We start from the raw sequence: 18,135 nt of genomic DNA, 5'->3' as shown, positions 1-18,135 counted from the left end.
TTGCTTCGTTCTAGCCTGGTGTTATGCAATCTTTCGGTACTCATTCTTCTCCTCCTTGGTCCTGTTATAATGTAATCCCAGTCATGTGGGGAACGACCATTGACTAAGCCAATGGGTTTCTGCTATGAGTTTTTTTTTTATTTTTTTCGCCACGTACAACAGCGTGGCTGCTTTTCACTCTTCTACACCACTAACTTTTAGCCATGATAGAGTGGTGTAGAGTAGTATGATTATGGGAGTAAAACTTAAAATTGGTACAAAGGTATAAAGGGGATGAATGGCTAAAAGGCCAAGAGGTATGCAACGGCAAGTAGTATGAATGTTTGTGTGCCATTTATACTTTCTAAAGGCTTAATCCTACCCACAAATGGTATATTTAGTTGAGTCTGCTAAAAGATGCAGACCTAAATGAACAATGTGCAATAATGAAGTTTGAATGAATGAGAGAATTTATATTGCGCAGCTAAAACCCGAAGGCATCAAGGCGCCTATCAAAATAAATCACAAAAAAGGCAAAACAGAACTACAGGTATGCTTTAGCAAATAGCCGTGTCTTCAGGGCTTTTCTAAAGGACTGCATAGTAGGAAGGGCCTTAGTTTCCACAGGAAGAGCGTTCCACACTTTTGGTGCTATGGTAGAGAAAGCTTTGCCACCCCATTTAACTCTGCGAATGCGTGGTACTGATAGCAGAGACTTGTTGGCGAAACGCACATTTCTAGAGGGGCTGTAGGGGGCCAGGAGAGCACCAATCCCTGCTGACCTATTCCTCGCTAAAGCACCATAGGTCAGGCACATGATTTTAAAGGAAATCCTGTCCTCAATGGGGAGCCAGTGTAACGATTTCCTTGCGGAAGTGGCTGACGCACGTTTGGGTAGATCCAACACAAACTTGGCCGCAGCGTTCTGGACCATTTGTAGACGCTGCAGCAACCCCCTGTTGAGTCCTGAATACAGCGCATTACCGTAATCGAGTCAGGAGTCTATGAGTGCAACCATAACTTGCTTTCTAGCCTGCTGGGATAGATAGTATTTAATCTTCCTCAAGATGTGGATTATGCCCCAACAGGTGGAGACTGTTCTAGTCACCTGTTGACGCATACTGAGGGTAGGGTCGATCAGGACTCCTAGGTTTTTAGCCAGGGCGGCAGGTACAGGACAGGCTCCCAGTGAAGCAGGCCACCAATTTGCCGACCAGATATCCTCCTTTCCTCCAAACACCAAGATCTCCGTCTTCTCACCATTGAGTTTCAATGAATTGTAAATCATCAATTGAGCGACTGCCTCCATACAGGATCTAAAATTGGAGGCAGCCGCGCTGATAGACTGGGAGACCAGGATCTGGGTGTCGTCGGCGTAGGAGACTACCTCCATCCCAAAAGATCTTATCAGTCTGGCAAGTGGGGTCACATAGATGTTAAAAAGGGTCTGGCTTAATGCCGACCCCTTAGGGACCCCACAATGCACAGACAGGGATGGAGATAGAAACTCCCCCAGCTTCACTCTCTGTTCCCTCTGGTCAAGCAAGGAGGTCAGCAAACTGAGAGCGGACCCCTCCACCCCAATCTCCCTCAGGCGAGATGTTAAAACCTTGGGAGAAAGGGTGTCAAAACGCAGCCGTAAGGTCTAACCGGATGAGGGTGGTCTGGCCCTTAACTTTGGTGCGGATGTTGTCCAGCACTATGGTAAGGGCCGACTCGGTGCTATGTTCCCTCCTGAATCCGTGCTGCGAATGATCCAAATGACCAGAGTTTTCCAGGAAGGCCGTGAGATGCTTGTTGAGAAGTGTTTCCAGCATCTTCGCAGCAGCAAGGAGCAACGAAATGGGGCAAAAGTTTTTAAGTACCCCTGGGTCCAGTGTTGGCTTCTTGAGTAGTGGCTTTACCACTGCCCACTTCCATTGCTGAGGAAAGGTACCAACCCTCATTGCCCTATTCATGATATCAAAAGGGGGGGCAGAAGAGTCTCCTTACACTGCTTGAGGAGCTTAAGAGGACAGTGATCTAGTGGGGAGCCTGATCTGAGTTAGAAGGTTCTCTAGTTCCTGAAGCACGAGAGGAGGAAAAGAGGCCAGGCGTCCCAAAGGAAAAACCTCCGCCAAAGTTAAGGCAGAATCAGAGGGACCAGAGGAATCAGAGATTGAGGCCTTCGGAAGCTCTAAGGCCGAATAGATATCAGCAATCTTTGCCTGAAAGAAAGAGGCGATGTTATTACACACCTGCTGGGAGCTGATAACTGGATCAGGAATCTGAAGGGAAGTCAGGGAATCGACAATCTTGAAGAGCTCTTTCGGGGAGGAGAGTGAAGTGGTACAAGCAGTAAAGTACTGTTGCTTAGCTCTTATTACCTCCGCCTTGTAGCCCCTCAATAAGATTTTGTGGGCCTCTTTTTCCCTCAAATCCCATCTGGCCAGCCAGAGACGTTCCTGCCTCCTAACTCCCTGCCTAAGGAGTCTTAATGGCTCTGAGAACCAAGGGGCCGACGGCTTTTTCCTGGCAGAGTAGCACATGCGGACGGGGGCGAGTTCATCAGGCGCCATAGTGATGGCCTTTTCTAACTGGGAGACCGCAAGACATCCGTCTTCCTCCTGAGAAATTATCATACTGGGAATCCTAGGGGCAAAGGGTGCTATTAGAGATGTTAAGATTTCGCCAAGGTACCATCTTACTTGAACCCCTTACCTTGCAGTTTGAAAACACAACTGATGTAGAAAGCAGCACCAAACTGAAAGCTGTCCTAAAACTCATGCCTCCTTATCAGCGGACAGACACGAAGTTGAATCTATCTGTGCTTGGCCCACCTTCCGCAGAAGGCAAAGTAAGCAACACCTGACATGCAATGGCCAATTGGAGGACAAAGTCACAATGGAGCCTGCGAATGGTAACCAGTAGGTGGACCTGAAGCCCTTTATCATAAACTATTCCCCTCGCAAGCAAGAGCATGCAGGTTCTAAAGCGTTATACAACCTGTTCAATACAGCATCTCGCTGTTTGATGGCCTTGCATGTGTCGTCACAACAGGATCCAGAGGGGGAAAGTTTTTAGTGCTGGAGAGGAACAAGAGTAATTTACATTGGTGGATGAAAATCCTACCACTTAATACGTGAAGGGAGGAGGTGGTTACTTCTACCTTTGGATTCTTCTGATGGGTACTTCTACCTTTTTAATCCCCCCCCCCCCCGTTCAGGTCCCGGAGTAGATCTAGTCTCTTTGCAATCGCTCTCACCTGTGCCCACAGATGACCATGACTATTAATTCTGAAATCCTGACCATGACTATTAATTCTGAAATCCTATTGGACAAAGGGTGAACTGTCTGCTCCTGCTTCAGTCAAGCATTGACTAGGGCAACGCCCGACCTCCTTGACGAATGGTGTAAGCTAACCTCCTCAGGCATTCTCTTCCTCCAAACAAGACCCACACTCCTATTTTCACCTGGCAGGGATTCAAAGAAAATTGAGGCCATTGGTAAGGTAATCTCTTCATAGTACATTGTGTTTTTCCCTAAATGTAACTGTACTCACCCGCTAATCCCTTGCCTTGTAGGAGATTGTACAGTTAAAGATGCTGAATCTTTCTATCTTCAGACTATTTTGCTTTGGTTGTGAGCTGAACCGATGCAGCAAAACCAATTCTGTGCTTTGGACACGATGGCTTGAATGGCACGGTACATGGGCTTGGCTAATGTCCGCATCATCCATGCTAGGATGTGAATCACTAGATTCTCCTGTGCTCTCCAGAATAATATTGGGTTTGCTGTTCGATGGTACTTGGGTTTTAAGTGAGACGGCAGGTTCTGCCCTGGAACAATTTAAGCACGGACTGGTTGTCTCCATCCTTGGCAAAACAATCCTGTTCCAACAGTACTACATTCTGAGGCTATTCCCATGGTCTGCCCTTTCGGCAGGGACAGCATTTGCATTTCGTACAACAGCTCAACAAGCTCTTCTGGTGCTATAGGGTGGGAGAAGATGTAGCCTAGCGGCTAGGGTGGTCAATCTCCAATCTGGGGAACCGAGTTAGTCTCTGCAATGATGTTCAACATCCTGCGATTCTGGGCAAATTACATAATCTCCCCATGACTAACAAAAATGAATGTCCTTGTGTAAAGCAACTGGTGTCTATGTAAAGTGCTTGGATACCGGATACCATCAGGTCAAGTTCGCACTATATAAAACTAAGGGGAAAAAATAGTTGTTCCAGGAGAAGTCTGGTCAGCTGCAATAGTTTTCCTCCGGTCTAGCACACCCAGGGGAATCTGTCTCCAGAGGATAAATGTGTGGTTTGAGGTGGGGCTATTGCTACAGATTGCAAGGCTCTACCTTTCCCTTCCAGTACCTGCCCCATCTATCCCATGTCCTTTGAATTACCTTTGACAAACACCCCACCATGTAAATGGTACCAAAATGTACCCGGGGTTGTAAATTAAATGAATCCAGGATACCTGGGCAAACGGGAAGAGTCACTAAAGATTATCTAGAGGAGCTTGTGGGAATCCTTTTCAGGACTAAATCCCTCACCCACCAAAGGTGGCATGCTTAATCATCTGGGATTCTCCTCTTAGCGGGAACATCTAGCCCTGCCAAGGGCTACATCTTCCCATCTGAGAGGCAGGAGCTCAGGTATGTTTTGTTCCTACTTTTATTTAGGATATACTAAATCATGCAGATAAGAACAAACTGGTTGTGGCGAGGGCACGGCGCAACAAATTATCAAACTGGGTAGTGGTGTTAAAACTAGCTAACGAGCGATGAGGCTTGCCTTTATTAACTTGTTCTTATTGCCAGGATTAAAACCAGTGCACCTGCAGTATGGATTCATAATCGCATGTGTCACACATCTGACAAAGGAAGTTGTAGCCCTTGGTGGGACTAGGTGTTCCTGCAAAGAGGAGAATCCCAGTTGAAGCATGCCACCTTTGGTGGGTGAGATTTCGTCCAGAAAGGGATTCTCTCACAAGCTCCTAGACTCTTTAGTGCCTCTTCCTGTTTGCCCAAGCATCCCAGACCGAACGATTTCTTTGTGAGTAATTATTTGGGAATTCAATCCTTGCAGGTCTTTAAACTTCCCTTGGACCCCATCTCTCGTTTTTAAAGTTTTTAAATTAAATGTCAAGTGGACTGCAGCACCCATTGTACCATCCCCTACAGTGCCAAATTACTGAGGCTGGGCTTAGGTTTTAACTGCAAATTATCCCTGTCACATTAACTTCTTTTGGTAGACCTAAAGCTCTAAATATTTAAAGCCAAGCACCCTCCGTCCCTACCCATAAAGCAGTGTGCATGGCATTTAAAAGTAGGATCTGTAAATGTTTAATACTAAACTTCCTTACAGTGACTAGCTCGCCTTAAACCTGTTTTTACTGTAAAATGTTTGGCTGCTTCAAAGGAAAGTACTGGGATGGAATATTAAATACTGCACCTTGGAAATGGAACTACATAGAAAATAACTTAATGGTAACTAAAAATCTATTTCAATGGTGAAGTCAGAATGTTATGGGGAAGTTACCTTTCCTCTCCCCGATGTCCCTGGAAGTTAAGTCAGCATTTTGATGTCCCAGATCAGCCAGTAATTAGCATTTAAATAGGCATGAATTGGGTGTAATTTGTTCCCGGGAGCACACAGTAGGCTGACCTTAATGGGCAAAGATTACTTGCATGAACCAGACCGAATATTCTGGGAGGAACCTTTTTGGCACTGAATTTTGTCAAGTCTTGCAAAAAATGTCACCTGATTGATGAGTCTGCAGGAGTTTATTCATATGACACTTTAAGCACACTTCAAAGCGTCCTTCCCTGACGCATGGAAATGTTAGTTGGCACTTGGACAGTGCTATTTTGTTCTGTGTTAATAAGGCCTAAATCGCAGTGGACTTTTACATTATTTTTTTCTTTTAAGCATCACTGCTTGTTTGACAGTAACAAATTGGAGTGCACTTCAAAGGCCGGTGGGCAAAACAGTTCTTGTGTCCCATGTCTGGTTGCTTAAAAGTCTGCTTTGTTCTAACAGACTGCTGTCTGAGGTTGTGGGTAGAGGTACTACCTAAAACTGGATTTTGGTGTTTAGGCTCCAGGGTCTCCATAGTACACTCCCATGCACGTCACTAGCCCTCAGAAACCAGGTCAGTGTGGCTGAAGACTTGGCCATCTTGAAAATGGCCAAATTGGTTGGGGTTTAGAAGTGTACTCCTGTGGTGGATTCGAATTTAAAGGACTAAGGTAAGAAGGTAAAATCTTTTGCCAGGATGAACCTGGTCAGTGTATCTGATCAACGCACCGTTGCGGTCCACATCCAAGTTCTACTAGGTCCCTGTTTATGTTAAACTGTTCTTGTTTGCGGTCACTGCTTGGTGTTCTTGGACTAACTTGTTCGCAGACTCTCATCCCGGGAGGTATTGCTTGGGTATCTATTCTAAGGTAAAGAATATACAGCTTGAGGGCTTCATCAGATGAACAAGTTACCTTTAACGCCTTATCTAGTAGAGAATCTATCCCTGCAGATTCTTTTCGGATCCTCACAGCTTTGCAAACCGATATTAGGGTCACCTTATGAGGGCCTTAGTAATTTAACTCAATGGCTCTGTGCTTTTTGTATGGAAAACTGCAAAAAAATTGACAGCACCCTACGGTGGTACCTATATAGGCACCATGCATGTCCTATCCAGTGCAGAGCTGAACGCCACCGATCAGCACGCAGGGCGTACTGATCAAAGCGTTCCAGAGCCAGTCTTGACACCTGAGGATTATTCTAGGGTAAGGAGCTTGTAGCTAGATTGACTCTACCAGATGAGTGGTTCCTGAAGGTTACAAACATGTTCATCTAACACTTCAATAGGTCCCTGTTACACTGACTGAGCTGTACCTTAAACATTACCAATGCCCCTCTGCATATCCTACCTTTCCTATGGTCTATATGGGATACAGCCACAGGGAGAGTTTGCCCCATATAACGGAGTCTTAGCTTTTCAGCAGCTGCTTCCTTAAGCTATATAATTACCTCGCAGTGTACTGTCAAAGACCCTTCTAGGATTGATGTCCACCTGTATCACCATTGTTCACGTCCAAGATTAGTACAGGCCACAGTGCACCACTCGCAATGGTGGAACAGCAACAACTTGTTACAGGGCAGACACTACTGCAAGTGACCATCCCCTGAGCTGTCTCACAGGGTGGGAAGCGCTGGGGAATACTGAATGTAGCCCTGAAAACAGGGTTGCCACAAATTACTTGGAACGGTTAGCTAGTCACTTTGCCTCAATGATTTGGATGGAAGCGAAGTTCTCCTCCACAGACATACCACCTACAAAAGCAGGGTGGCACACAGTGAGCTCCCCAGGGCTGTCGTAGCACTTCACCTCATGGCTGTACATCTATTTGGGGCAGACCATTGGTTTCAGACATATTCAGTAAGAAGCATCAACTAGTCCTTCAAGTGGGAATTTTATCCAGATGTCCTTCACCGGTACATCCAATGTTGTGGCATCTGATAAGCCTGTTGCCACCCCTGAAATGCATACTGCCCAAATCTGATGTCCAGATACCCACACAGTCTATAGGCAATGGGTGAACTGGTCGTGGATTTTTGTTTAAGCATTGTCACCTCGCCCATGGTTACCAAACATGTGTGGAAACCTGGGCAAACATCATCAACCCTCAATCTGGATAGCACCAACTTGGACCAGCCAACCCTGGCCCTCCATCTGCCTGGAGATGTTGGTCAGTTCTAATGAGGCTCCTGCTCAGGTTGGCCCTAGTCACGCAGACGCAAGGCTGTGAGGCATCTGGATCCCAGACAGCTCAACCTTACAAATTCTAGTACCTCTGGTGCCAAATTGTATCTACACCTTTCCCAGGAGTGTATGCCCATCCTAAAGGAAGACCGAAGGCCCACAGCATGGGCATGTTATGAGGCAAAATGTGAAAGGTTTGTTCACTGCACTTCCAAAAACCTTGACCCATTAAAGACTAAATGTTAGAGTATCGCCCAAGTTTTGCATTTGCAGAAATTGGGCCTCTCCTATTGCTCCATCCATTTAGTCTCCACCTAAAATTGGAATACGAACACTCTTCTTTAGAATGTCGGTCATTCAGGCTTTCAAGTAAGGCCTCACGTGATTGCTACCCCCCTCCATCCTGAGGGTGCCCTGCTCCTGTGTGGAAGCTCATTGTAGTCCTCCAAGGCTCATGCCACCATTTGAACCTCTGCATTCATGCCTCCTTCAGTTTGTTACAAGGTGGCCTTCCTGGTGGCTATTACCTTTTTAGGCAGATAAGCAAACTACATAAGCTCCCTCTGCATTAACCCTTCAAGTTCACAGCAACAGAGATTTTCTTAGAACCATCTCCAAGGTCCTCCTTAAGGTGGTATCACCAAACCATAGAGCTGTTTTTTCCAGCTACCTGAGACTGGCAGAAAGAGCATTTCACCCATAGGATGTCAAAATAGCTCTTCTGTAATAAATTCACAATCAAGCCATTCTGTAAATTGACCCGCTCTTTGAGGCTTTGCAAAGTAGACTGAGGCCATCTTATCTCCCAATGCAAACCGATCTGGATGGCTAGTAAAATGTATTCAAACCTGCTATCCTAAAGCAAAAAGGTTCTTTCTGCTCAATCAGCAATAAATGAGCAACCATGGTGTTTCTAGGGAATATCCCATTGACTGTTTGTAAGGCAGCCACCCTGTCAACACAACACTGGTTTACCATACAGTGTGTGGACCTCTTAGATCAACAGGCCATGGTATGACATATGGTGTTGAGGACCTTATTTCAGACATCTGCATCCACACGCTAGGCCCCACTTCTGGAGGGTACTACTTTACAATCTATGCTCACGAAGCATATCTGTACAGCTACACATGCTACGAACGGGAAATGCTAAGTCATAGTGTGTAATGCAGTATATTCACATGTGCATGTCCTCTGTAGCCTCTCTTGTAGATCTTTCTTGTTGTATTTCAGTGGCGTTGGTGCTCACTCACACATATATCATGACTCCTTTGAAGAACAACTTGCAGATGTCGGAGCTCTACACTAGATGGTTGGAATATGATTAACATGTGAATCTACAGCACTAAATGCCAAGAAGGATGCCAAGAGGCATTTTAATTCGTCTGCCTGAAAGGAGATCATCCTGAAATATTCACTGTTGCTGGATACTCTTAATCTTTCCCTGCTGAATGGCCAACACGTCTTGGTTTACTGCTGAACACTTTACAGCAAGTAAAGAATATGGCGGTTAACTTTGACATACTTCTCTTTGCCCTAGATCATTGTAAAATGTGCAAATTCTTTTTTTTAATATTTTTATTGCAATAAAAAACAGATCCATTTCAGTACACCATCATCAGTATCAGAAGTTCATTGGCAGACAGAACAATACAATCAAATATACACCCCTACACATGACCCAGCTCGGTCCATCTCCATGTCTAACTCAAGTGGGAGCTACTTCTGCATGCAACGGCCCAATAATACCCAGTGTAAGACCCCCCCCCCCCCCCCCACAAACACTATGGCACTCTCCCTATCCCCTGTCTCTAACCCCCCCACCCCTCAGCTTCAGCAAAGGTATCCATCAGCAACTCTAGTTGCAGGCGGTGGGACCCCAGGCAATAAAACACCGATCTCTTTGTATCATCAAACTGTCAAGGTAGAGGGAAGAAGCTGTGTGTACGTATCCTTTAACCCCTACGCAGAGCTGGACTGGGTGTCCATCCACTCCCCTCTGTACCGCCTCCACGCCGACCAGATTTTCTCCCACTTCTTGGGGCACCCCTGACTGCTGTAGATGACTTTCTCTGCCCTTTGGCACCAGTCCAAGTCCTGCTCCCATTCCTCCACTGTTGGTAGGAGGTCACTCCCCCACATCCTGGCTATATTTCTCTTGGCCACCATACTTGCGAGGGCAAGCCATGTCTTGTCTCCCTATATCGCTTGTCACTCCCAGGATGTGCCATCTGGCCTCCATCGGTACCTCGGCCTCTACTACTTCTTCCATAATACCCACTATGTACAAATTTTGGCACAGTCCCATAAGATGTGGAAGAAAGTTCCTTCCTCCCCACACCCCCCCCGCAGGCAGAACCGGGACAACGCATACCCCATCCTATACTGCACCGTACGAGGGATGTAGGACCTATGGAGGATGCACAGCTGAACCAGCCTAAATCTGGCACGTATCGCCACCTCTCTGGGGCACTGTAGTGCCTCAATCCAATCGTCATCCTCTAAGAGCCCCAGATCTGATTCCCATTTTTCTCTTAGAGGTCCCAGCGGGTCTGGGAGGTTATTTACAAGCTTTTTGTAGGTAAGGGATATAGCTTTATCAATCATGGGGTCTAATAACAGTCTCTCCTCAAGTGGGGCGTACTCAGGCAGCTGGTCCTCCTGGTGCAAGTAGGGCGTGTTTGAGCTGTTGATAGTGTAGAAACTCTCCAACGCTCATGTCAAACTCAGCCTGTAGTGTCGCAAAGTCCACCATCGCCCCTCTCTTCCATACATCCCCCAAGACATCTATACCAATCAGGCTCCACCGGCGGAGGTCTCGCAGTCTCACCACTTCACGGAGGAAATTGCCAACCCACAGGGGCGTTTGTTCCATGAGCTTTGCCTCCCAGCCCAAACGTCTCGTTGCCAGCCTCCATACCCCCACTACCACTGCTGTTTGAGGCGGCAAGGGCTGTTTATACTGCCCTGTGGTGTAGAGTGCTGCTAAATACGACTCACCCCCCAGGGCCATGCGATCCACCCTATAGGCGGGTTCCTCCTGTGGGGCAAACGCCCAACCATTGACATTAATCAGCTGTGTCGCCCAGTAATACAAGCTAATGTCTGGAACGGCTAGGCCTCCCTCATACGGCTCCGCTGCAGTTTAAGGGCTATTCTCGGGCAACCTCCACTCCATAGCAAAGAACGTTGCTCCGATTCCACCGTTGTTAAAACATGTTCAGGGATCGGAAAGGGTGAACTTTGCAGGATGTAAATTAAACGTGGGAGAGCCATCATTTTGAATAGGACGGCGCGTCCCATCAGAGAGTGGGAGGGTCCTCCAATGCACCACGTCACCATGGAGCCTCTCCAGCTGAGCCTGTACATTCAAGCGGTAAAATTCAGTGTCAGAAGGTGTAATCCATATTCCCAGATAGTGGAAAGTTTCTCGCCATACCAGGCCTCTGCAGTCATCCATCACTGGCGGCTGTGGCCCCATCAAGACATAGCCCAGGGACTTACACCAATTGATGCGGTAACCGGACAACTCTCCAAATCTGCGCAGCAGAGCCATCAGCCGTTGGATGGATGCCACCGGCTGTTGGACGTACAATAAAATGTCGTCTGCATATAACTATATGCGCTCCTCCCACCCCCCCCCCCCCCCCGGTTGATTCTTCTCACTTCCGGGTCCGTCCTTATCCAGTGTGCCAGCGGTTCCAGCGCCAGTGCAAAAAGGGTCAGGGAGAGGGGGCACCCCTGTCGCGTGCCGCGCCCCAGTCGAAACTCTCTGGGCATAGTGCCGTTGACTCAGATCCGTGCCAGTGGCTCCGTATACAGTAATTTCACCCAAGAGCGAAAATGTTCTCCTAACCCTAGTTTTTCAACACCGCATAAATTAACTGCCATTCCATACTGTCTAAGGCCATATGGGCATCTAGAGATAATAAGGCTGCTGGTGCACCTGGACGCGCGGAGACTGACTGCAGCACCCCAAACAGCCCCCGTAGGTTTAGCCGCGTACTCCTATGGGGCATGAAGCCCGATTGATCCGGGTGGATCAAGGATTGCACCACCGCTCCCAACAGCGTGGCCAAAATCTTCCCTAGGACCTTCGTCTCATAGTTCAGGAGGGATATCGGTCGGTAGGAACTGCACTCTCTGCGGCTTTCCGGGCTTATGAATCACAACGATCGTCGCCAGTCTTAGATCTTTCTGAAGTTTGCCCACCTCCCTTGCTTCCAGGAACATGCTGCGCATGTGCGGGGCTGTCCTACTAGCCACGCAGCCAAACGCCTCCGCTGGGAACCCATTGGGCCCTGGGGCTTTTCCAGTTTGCAGATCACCCATGGCCTATTCCACTTCCTTAACTGTGATCTCGGAGCTGGTTCCATTACGGGCAGCTGTAAGGGGGCAAGAAAATCACGACACTCCCACTCATCCCGAGTCGTCTGAGACCTGTAGACCTCTTCGTAGTAAAGCGCGAATTCCTCCGCTATCGCCGCGCTGGTGTCGCTCACTGTGCCATCCGGCCGCTCTATCCCCGCCACCCAGTTTCAGTCCCTGTCCTCCAGCCAGGCTATCATTTTGTTGGCCTTGTCCCCCAAGTCATACACCTGTCGCTGGGTGGCAAGCGCGCGTGATCCGTGAGTACATCCCTAAGTTCCTTACCTAGGAGGCGTGCCTTGTGTTGTCTATTCTGGTCCGACCACTGGGTACTGCCCCCCCCCCCCCCAATTCTCTAGAGCGTAAAGCTCCTGTTCTAACTTATCAATTTGGGCATACTTTTTCTTGCGCCTTCGTCCGACCTCAGCCTGCACAAAATCCCTAGCCACAGTCTTGTAAGCCTCCCAGACTATTCCAGGGGAGTCCACTGAGCCTACTTTTTCAGCGAAGTACTGGTCTACCCGTTCTCTAAATTTCTCCTGGAACTCCTGGTCTTTAAACAAGGTGTCTAGTCGTGGGGGGGACACTCCAGTCTCGCCTAGGGCCCGTCAACTGTACCACCACCAGTGAGTGATCGGATATACCTCTCGCTTTGTGGTGGACATCTTGGAAGAGGCCCAAGCAGCCAGTCTGGGTAAATAGGTAATCGATGCGGGATCCAGAGCCCTGGGCTGCAGAGACATGCGTGTATTGCCTAAGCTGTGGGTTATGCACCCTCCACAGATCCACTAAACCCATTGCCTGTACGAAATCCCCTAGGTGACTCGCTCCTCCCCTGGTCGTTGGACCCTGCGACCTATCAAGGCCTCTGTCCATGACATCATTCATGAATGATGTCATGGACAGAGGCCTCTATATCCCACTATATCGTCCATAAAAGGAATCCCACAGTCTTTGTAATTGTCTGAATCAACTTGTCAAATCTTTATTTCCAAATGTTCATACACATTTTTCTAGCCACTAGTTTCATTCGTCATCAGTTGGAAGTTCTTCAGGGCTATTCAATTACTGTAAACCAGAATAGTTTCAAAGATCTCTTCGTGGACAGTGCCACGGTCTAATTCAAGTTGTGTGGTCGTTTAAATACTTGAATGTTTTCACAATGGAACTTCGCCATGAGGTTACTCATGATAACGCACTTTGTCTGGTTACTCGTCGGTAGTAAAACTATGGGGAGCAATCTCTACAGTAGGAAACCATATCTAAGCTAGCATAAGCCGTACTATCGCATAGTGCTGTGAGTAATCGCCTTATTGTAGTAAGTTGTATAAACAGCCGCCTTTGGCGATAAGCTATCAGCACTGTTTGCTTCAGGTAGTGGCTGCTTCTGTCTGACAAAGTGGCAATCCAAACAGCCGACTTGCAGAATTCCAGCTATAGTAGGCAGTAAAGTTTACGAAAACTTATTTAAAACGCCCTTTTTTTGGTGCTTTGAACCGAGAAGGAACCATTTCCTTCCTGTTTGATTTTACTGGTTTACATGAGAAACTATCCACTATCAGTCATGCACCAGTAGGTGAGCATGCTGTACAGTGTAAAACTGCTTAACATAACACTCTTGACGGCTGTACAAGTCCAATTAGTCTCATTACTACAGAACCTCTCTTGATCCTCTTTTCTCCCCTTTCTTTCCTGCTTCTCTTACGATCCTCCTTTGCCTAATTTTCCAGCAACTCAATTTAGAGGGGATTAGCTAAACCTATATTTCAAAGTACCTTAAATACTCCTCTACAAACGACGTTTGGCTAACCTTGTAACAGAAATGCTAATGCATCTGCTTTTAAAATTAATCAAATACTTTGAAATCAAAAATAGTTTTTTTGTTATAAGTAGAAAAACTAGATCACCAAGGCATGGCCTCAATGCGGAGAGGGATCAAGATTACTTTGATAACTGCTTTGGACAGAGTGTTGCAGACCAAGGAGAATGACAAACCTGCCCATGCGAAAGGACCGATCATTGAGAAATGGTACATAGGCCCACCCTTAATGCTTGAACCTGGCTCTCAAGGAGCAGGACCCCAAAAAGTGGTATTTCTGTGTGGTTTATAAATGTTCTCCTCAACCCTTTTATAGCTTAAGGCGCACATTACTTCGTGGTGCCCTTTCCTTCTGGGATTGGTTTGCCCTGCCATTTTGCCTTTGGTTATCATATCGCAGGCAATAACTTTGATTGTTATTACATAAGTGGACCATGATTATTTATTGAAGGTAGCAATGGAAAACTGTCACTTAACACCGTTCAACCTTTCTAGCAAAACCCCAAGCGTCACAAAAATCACCATTCCCTCATTAGCCATGACTCAAATAGTTAAATAGCCAAAATGAAAACTGCTAAAAAGAGGATGTGAAGTATTAAGGAACTGGAAAATCTGCCTAAGCGGAGATTTATCCCATGACCCCGATCTACGCAGACTCAAAGGCACAACCGTGCCGGACACAATTGCCGCAGGAAGAAAGACTGCTATGTATGAAGGCAAGAACTAACGTGCTGGAAATTGGAGCACGAGGCTGGCCTGCAGACAGGACCAGGCCATATTTCTGCACTCGTTAAGGGGATTCGAGCCAGGACCATTAGCTCCCTCTGATGGGCGACAGATGGACCGTGTGGCACTGTAGGCTGTAAGGCCATTCTCTTGCTGGTGCAGGGAGAACTTCACTGCAGGATTTCACATGCCTCCTTATTTGATAGGTTAAATATGAAATGGTGTTTCCAGGCGCGGTTCGTCCATTGGGGCGTGAGGCGTAGCCGCCCGCAGCTCCCTCAGCGTTTTTGAGTTAAGACTGTGACAATCATGTCAAGGAATCAACATGACGTCAGACCGCCGGGCGGGCGTCATGTTGATTGATTGACATGATTGTACAGGCGGCAACACAAGTGCGCATGAGTGGGGACGGAGGTTGAATTTTTACCCGTGCCCTCGCATGCGCACTTGTGTTTTTGCGGCGTTGCGCATGCCCATTAGGAGCCGTAATGGGCGTGGTGCGGGCGAGAAGGTACCTGCCCCTGGCGCCAGGATTGGCCAGGGGCGCTGTGAGCCTGTGACGTGTGGGGAGCAGAGCCCAGAGGTGGCACGGACCGGGACCGGCAGCAAGGTAAGAGTGTGTGTTTTTCTTTTATTTTAAAGTGTTTGGTGCGAGCGTGCGTGTATGCATGAATGTTTGGTGGAGAGTGTTGTGAATGGATGTGTATGCGTGTGTGAATACATTTCTTTGAGTGTTGTGTATGTGGGTCGGGTTGCCGCCGGCCTGAGTGGCCTGGGGCCCGCACTCGCAAATCAGTTTGTGCCCCACCACTGTAAAATGTCACCAGCCGCCCCTGGGTGTTTCCTAATTTGGATTTGAAACGGCGCCATCCGGGCTGTGGCTTTCAGTCACCTTGTAAACTAATGGTGGCCCCCCAGGAACCCGCCAGTGCTGCTTGGGGCTTCTCATCTGCTTTGATCCGAGCACTTTCTCCTTCGGTGCCCTCCGTATTACAGAATTACAAAAAAAGACACTAAAATGGAGGCCATAAGACATCTGTGTGACGTATGGGTTGCAATACATCTCAATCAGAACCTTCGAGAAGCACAAGGGTGGTCAGGTGAAAACTGCAGACAAATAGATTAAACCACCAAAAGCTGCACAAGTGCAGTAAGCCATGAAAGGCTTTTAAGTAGGGGTGGGTGGAATTTGCGTAATCGCGTTACGCAAATCTCCGCGAAACGGTAAAGAAATCTCGGCGAACACGCAGAAACTCTGTGAAAATGCGGAATTGCTTGTTCGCGATGCTTTTTTCCTCTTCGCAATCGCTGTTTGCGTGCTCGGGGGGGGGGGGGGAAATATCTCGCGAACATGCATTTTGAGAACGCGAACAAGCAAAAATGTTTGAAGTCGTGGAACGCAGAATTTTGGGCAATTTCGCGTTCTCCGTGGAACGCGAAATTACCCAAATTCCGCAAATTGCGTTAGCGGAACGGAATTTACTGCCCAGGCCTACTTTTAAGGGTCCATGCTTATGCAAACAGTGGGGTCTGAATGCGTCTCATCCTCTCTCCCTCACGTTTATAGCTAAGAGGGCACCCACCCTGACAACGGGGCAAATAACGTGCAGTCTTTTAAAGATGCAGGCGCTCCAGGGGTAGGTTTGACTCCACTAATAAGGCTGGCACATTGGAACAGTTGCTGCAAACGCATTCTCTATATAACTCCAACCCCCAGTTGGTACCCAGAAGGACCTCCACCAACTCCTTGTTGGTCTTACCCATTGGTAGCCACTGCATCTTTCAAGTCTCGGTGAGGCTATCTCAATCTATTTGCCAGCAGCACATTGTGAAATGTTCTGATCTATTCGCTTCATTTTTGTAAGTTATTCTTAATTTTGGTATTTGAATGAAAGGCAAGATTTTCTAAAAATATTAAATATAAACTTAAGTTGAATGTGCCTTATTGTTTTACCTTTACCGCATGGATTAAAGTGACAAGCAAGTGAAGTAAGGTTACAAATTGCAGCCCAAGGCTTAAGTGTGTACAAAAGCATTCAAATGTAGGAGGATCTCAAGTGTAGGAGAATTGAAAACAGAAACAAAGATTCCTTCTGTTTGAGAAATCCTCGGAAATCAAGCTGCAAAGAGGCGGCCCCCAAACCTGAGCCACTGTAAAGCATCTGTGGAGTAAATCTGCCTCCTTTTCCGTGTGGTTTCCCAGGATTTTTCACCTTTTACTGGATTTTAATTTTTTTTTGCGGGTGCTAGCACTGTGCACTTTACCCCTGCTAACCAGTAGTAACGTTCCTATACTCCCCCCCCCCCCCTTTAAAACATGGTTGAATTGGTGTATTCCTAATTGCGACAATTAAGTTGCTTATAAGTCCCTAGTACATTGTGTAGGAAGTGCAGGGAAACAGCATTTACAACACAGGCATTACCATACAATGCCTTTACTATGCATATTTTTACCACGCATATGCCTTTACCACCCATGGTAAGTATAGTTAAGGTAAAGTGTGTGTGTAGTGTGTCTATATATGAAAATAAGTTACTTATTGGTAACTAGTTCACTGGTATTGGTATCTTTCATATCAATCAATCAATCTTTCTCTATACGGTTGAAACCACAATAAAAGATAAAACTAATACATCAAAACAGATAAAAACGAAAGTTAAAATTCATATAATATTAAAACAAACAACTGTTAGAAATCTTATTGTTTTCATAAAATAATGCTCAAGACAATAGTTTATAGTCCATCCATGGCTTTCCTACATCTTACCACTGATGTGAGAAAGGAGCAAATGCTAAAACAAACATCAGGGCTGTCCAGTTGCTGCAGGTACAATAAGGGTGCGGCACACCTCCTAAAACGTAAACCTTTTAAAATCGGTTTAAGGAACAATATAAAGTAATACCTTTAACATTTACAAAAGAATACAAAATGCATCAATTGTGCAGCGGTCCCATCACAAGGGCAAGCAGAAATACAGGATCCCCAATGATTTACATCCACCTGGCAGCACAGCAGCCTCCACACAGTGCCTGCCCTGAATCGAAACAAAAGGTTTTTTTTCCACCTGTTTAGTCCCAGGACTAGATAAAACGCTAGTTCTGGCAATGCCAGACTTGCTATGTAAGTCTTCATCGAACATTTATTGAGTTCCTGATCCAAACGTTGCTTCAGGACAAAAGACCTTTAACTTCCTAATCCGCGCCTTATCAGAACCAACTATGCCATAGGGCAGAGGTCCTCAAACTTTTGTAGGCTGAGCCCCCCCAGCTGAATTTTTTTTAGATGCTGGGCCCCCCACCACCTGACGGAAATTTCTGGAATCGACCCCCACATTCCGGGTATAACCAGCAAATAATGTTCAATACAATAAGAGTGTTTAGTAAACTGCAGGTTTGTGAGTGGGTGTGGTGAAATGAGAGGTTTATTACACCGCTAAAACACCACTTTCCAAGATAAAATGTGCATTCTTGTTTTTACTAGAGTGCTTTGTTTTAC

Source organism: Lissotriton helveticus, chromosome 10 (assembly GCF_964261635.1).
Source record: "Lissotriton helveticus chromosome 10, aLisHel1.1, whole genome shotgun sequence".
NCBI classification, from domain to species: domain Eukaryota; kingdom Metazoa; phylum Chordata; class Amphibia; order Caudata; family Salamandridae; genus Lissotriton; species Lissotriton helveticus.
The sequence above is the reverse complement of the archived record's forward strand: the minus strand, read 5'-3'. Positions refer to the sequence as shown.